We start from the raw sequence: 5,532 nt of genomic DNA, 5'->3' as shown, positions 1-5,532 counted from the left end.
GAGATTCATTGAACTTTTCAATGGCATGTTTCAATCTCGAGTGCGCCCTTCAGGTTTTGTGACTGGGATGCCGAGGATCACAAAACAAGGTGTGAAGTAACCATGCAAATATACTTGGTACCCTTAATATTTACCCCTCAATCGATGTGCCGGTTAACCACACACGCTCCAACGATACTATGATAAACATTAAGTTACCCTTTGCCTACCTTGTTAAGTCCAGGTTAGTGTGCCGGTTAACCACACACGTTCCACTAACAGCTTAAACAAAGTGCAAAGTGTAATTTCATGGATTATCACCTTACTCACATTTTCCTAAGTAACTAAGATTGGGAATTTATAAGTGTTTAGTTACTTAGTATTTATCATTATACTTATAATGAAGGGAGAATTATAGTCCTTGTCCTACCTGTTTGGCTAACGACCCTCCACCGGTCAAGGAAGCGGTGAGTGAGAGTGGACACCCATTAAACTGCCATTTTATAGGCAGTAACCTTATACCCCCCTTATAGACCGACTTCGTGAATGAGGCCTACTAATGGTAAGACGACTTGCTCTTATACATATAATATATTAAACTTTTAATATTATAATAGTATAAGGGTGTATTTTAGACATTTAAAATACTTGGTGGTTTAATCTATTAATTAAACTAGACTTTTAATTTAATTAAACTCAAACCATATATTTATGGATTTAATAATACTCTTTTAATTAAACGCTTTAATTAACTATTAATAAAGTCCATAAGAGTTAATTTGAACTATTCAACAAAACATCATAATTCCAATTATTAAACTCAAAATTAAAACCATTTAATTAATTGTTTAAGTTATGAACCCAAGAGTTTTAGAATTCAATTATTTTTTTTCATAAAAAACTTTTCTCAAATTCCAAAACTTGAGGGCAAGTTTTGTAATTCTTGAAAACCTTTCGATTCCATAACTTATGGAATTAATGGTGTTTTATGATGAAACTTTCCATGTTCCATAACTTAAGAACAAGTTATGGAAATCTTTAAAGCATTAATACCAAATTTTGTAACTCCATAAAAACTTTGAATCAATTTTTTTTTTTAAAAAAACTTTCATATCCATAACTTATGGAAGTTTCAAAAACCCTTAAGATCACAACTTTAAAAAAACATTTGAGCTCCAAAATTTTATGACAAAATATGTAACTCCTTAAAACATTTAGATCAAACTTTTAAAACTAATAAAATAATCATATCATTTTATCTTTTACTAAATTTGACCTAATTCAACTCATATAGCAAATGATTCAAATTTTACAAATAATTAGTTTTTACCAAAACAAGTAATTATCTTAAAATTTGACAAACGTCATGTTTTTTTTCCTTTTTTTTTCCAACTTGAAAATAAAACATTTGCATCAATATAACAGAAAACAACATGGCTCTGATACCACTGTTGGGTTTTGAGCATTCTAACACTCCTATGGTGTACATGCAACCCTATAAACCTTGGATCTATGTTTTCTCTATTATACATGCAAATATTAACTATTCCAAGGTTTCATCCTAACTAGCATATTATGAAGCACCTATACTACAAAGTTCTAGTTAGATGACATACCTTTTGATGTAGCTTGATGTCTTCAAGCTTTAAGAGCTTAGCCCCAATAGTGTGGAAGCCTCAAATGGAATCACAAATCACCAAAACACCTTGGAAGAACTTGAGAGAATATGTATGCACACTAAAATCGTCCCACTCTTATTTTCACACACTTGTGCCAATTTTGTGAGCCAAGGACCCCTTTATATATTATGGAGGATTAGGGTTACATCCATGTAAACCCTAATACCCATGACCTTTCATTTACATAGGATCCATGGGTTAAAAGCTCCATAGACCATCCATGAAAGCTTAGCCCAACCTAAATGAACTTGGCCCATTCCATATATATAAGAGTCCATATTTAATTAGTTCTTTTTGATCACTTAATTAATTCTAAATTAATTCTTGATCAATACTAATTAAATAATATGATTCCATATTAATATATTAGAACTTATAATATATTAATATAAATCATAAATATACTATTCTTAAAAGACTATCCATATAAATTGTGTCGGTGAAGTGCAACCCAAATGGATCATGCCGGGTCGGGTCAAGTACATACCAAATATAGTTATGGACTTAGACATTAATCCAACAGTTCTAGGGTATGCAAGGTGACCTATCGACTGGATCTGCCTGAGGAGATTCACCAGATTCATAGCACCTTTCACATTTCCCACATCTGGAAATGTGTAGCCGACAATTCAGCGGTGATCCCTTTGGATGACATTCAGGTTGATGAGCACTTGAATTATATGGAGAGACCTATAGCAATTGTAGACAGGAAGACGAAGGCCTTGAACAACAATGTGGTACCTTTGATCAAGGTCCAGTGGCAGCATCAGAAGGATTTTGAGTGGACTTGGGAACCCAAGGCACATATGTGGGAGCACTACCCAAAGTTATTTGTAGCTGACGACTTCGAGGACGAAGTCTGATTCAAGTGGGGGAGAAATGTAATGCTAAGTTTCGGGTATGTTTCTTTCAGTAAGTTTATATGTTGGAAGTTGGATTTCCGGTGGTCACAGCGTGGTGATGTACTCCCATGGCGTAGCCAAGGCCAAAGTTTTGTGGGCTTTAAGTTAGCTTCACGGGTGACATCTATTTGCCACAATGTGGCTGCTGTTTAGTGCGAAACCCTAATCCGGGGTTTGGGCCCCTATTTAAAGGAATGTGTTGGCCAAGGTTGCCCACCCTCAGCCTCAATCACTCTCCCTCAGCTTCCAAGTGAAAACCCTGACCTACATTGCTAACTTTTGATCTTTTGTGGTGTGTTGGTGTTGTTTTGAAGAAGAAGAAGGCACCCTTGAGCTTTGTTTCAGCAAGCAACTCTCCCCATCTACCTTGAGCACGTTTATGGACCCTTGTAAGCCCACAATATCCAATCTTTATGTTATTTATCTCTAGATCTAGCCCTTTTGTCCCTAAATCTTCATGGTGTGAGAAATTGGAAGGTTGGATCTCATAAAGCTGGCAACTTTATGGATCCATGTGATCATTATGGTGTCATATGTTCTAGATCTGAGGACTATGTAGTTTTTGGTTCCATACTCAAGTTTAAGTCCTTATTGCCATGTTTTTGACCTAAAATGGAAGGGGCGTGCATTAGACATGCATGTGCATATAGCTATGGTTTTTAGGGCTTATTAGGAGTAAGAAACCATTCTGGAAATTTTGGGTGTGAAACACTGGAGATTTGGTTCCTAATGAGTATCGGGTATGCTTCTTTCAGTAAGTTTATATGTTGGAAGTTGGATTTCCGGTGGTCACAATGTGGCGATGAACTCCCATGGCGTAGCCAAGGCCAAAGTTTTGTGGGATTTAAGTTAGCGTCACGGCGTGACATCTATTTGCCACGGTGTGGCTGCTGTTTAGTGCCAAACTCTAATCCCGTGTTTGGGCCCCTATTTAAAGGAATGTGTTGGCCAAGGTTCCCCACCCTCAGCCTCAATCACCCTCCCTCAGCCTCCAAGTGAAAACCCTAACCTACATTGCTAACCTTTGATCTTTTGTGTGTTTTGGTGTTGTTTTGAAGAAGAAGAAGGCACCCTTGAGCTTTGTTTCAGCAAGCAAATCTCCCCATCTACCTTGAGCACATTTCTGGACCCTTGTAAGCCAACAAGATCCAATCTTTATGTTATTTATCTCTAGATCTAGCCCTTTTGTCCCTAAATCTTAATGGTGTGAGAAATTGGAAGGTTGGATCTCATAAAGCTGGCAACTTTATGGATCCATGTGATCATTATGGTGTCATATGTTCTAGATCTGAGGATCTATGTAGTTTTTGGTTCAATGCTCAAGTTTAACTCCTTATTGCCATGTTTTTGACCTAAAATGGAAGGGGCGTCCATTAGACACGCATGTGCATATAGCTATGGTTTTTAGGGCTTATTAGGAGTAAGAAACCATTCTGGAAATTTTGGGTGAGAAACACTGGAGATTTGGTTCCTAATGAGTATCTTTATGCATTTAGTCATCCTTAAGGAATTAGGGTTTGGGATCTTGAATTGTTGAGGATTCTTAATGGATAAAGTTAGAAACTTTATCCATCAAGACCATGGGAAGGACTAGATCTTGGCATTGGAGCTCTTGAAGTTGTAGGGAAATAGCTTAATGAATTAAGCTGTCCAGACCAGTCCCCACAGCATGACCTTAGGTTGCCACAAAATGGTGACTGGGTAGAAACTCGTCTGCCTTGTTGTATAGTAGCCACGACGTGGCTAGGGATGGCCACAACATGGCGACCAGTTGGAGGTTGATCTTTAACTTTTGACCGTTGACCGTTGAATTTGACCAAGTTTGACATTAGGTCATTTGGGATATTTTGAGTAGTAGGTTGAGGCTTGGTCCCTATGTTGTACTGGTGACCCGTAGAGCTAGTGGTTGGAGCAGTGATCAGTTCAGCTATCGTTCAGATTGTGAGGTGAGTCTTTCCTCACGATACTTGTGGGTTGAAGGCACCAATGTCAGCCCACTAGGTTATATCTCCTAGTATATTGGATGATGATATGTTGATTATATTTTAGATTTGTAGGCATATATGAGTACATGTACTAGTTGGTATTTGATCATTATGCATATGTCCACATGTTATTGTTTTGATGGGTTGAGGCGGTTCCTGCTTTGTGCTGAAGGCCAAGATACCCGGGCGGTCCAGTTGATACTGTAGGCCTAAGGGAGCGGTCTAGCTTATGTTGTAGGCTCGGGAGTGGTGCAACTTGTAGCTGAAGGTTCAGTGGCGGTCCAGCCTAGTGTTGTAGGCCTGGTTGCGTGTATTGTATTATGATGCTATGTGGGATACTTTGGGGGACTCACTAAGCTTTGACATATAATTTGGTTTTATGGTTTTAGGTACATCAGAAGACAGGGGAAAGGCAAATGCGTGATTCGTGATTCGGCACATCATCCTGGATTTTTGTACGACTTTTGATTTTGGGATACTCTGATTCATGTTTGTGGTTTTGAAAAACTATGTTTTTATGTAACTTATGGATTTTTGGAATTTTTGAAAATTAAAAATTTTGTCATGATTTTGGGATGTTACACATGTACTAGATCTATCAATCCTTCACTTGCCTCACATGAACATGCGGACAATGACCTAGTCATAATTTTTCATTGAACAAGATTCTCATACATCATGCGATACGAATTGTATGACTCCATGTTTGTGTCCAATTATAACTTGGTGATGATATTTCTTTTCACTTGGTCAATTATGACAGTACAACAATTGATAAGAATCAAATCCACAGTTAATGTTGCTATTGTAGAAACATGATCAACACATTCATTAATGCAATTGCAAGGATATATAAAATATGACAACCATATAAACGAAAACTTCACCTTTTATTGATTAAAGAGAAAATTGGAACTTGTCCTTACAATGTATGAAAAAAAAATTAAAAACTATGTTTCTAGACATCTCCAAAGAGTAATAAAAATC

This window comes from Lactuca virosa, chromosome 4, assembly GCF_052849685.1.
Source record: "Lactuca virosa cultivar CGN04683 chromosome 4, Lactuca_virosa_CGN04683_v6, whole genome shotgun sequence".
In the NCBI taxonomy this organism is placed as follows: domain Eukaryota; kingdom Viridiplantae; phylum Streptophyta; class Magnoliopsida; order Asterales; family Asteraceae; genus Lactuca; species Lactuca virosa.
The sequence above is the reverse complement of the archived record's forward strand: the minus strand, read 5'-3'. Positions refer to the sequence as shown.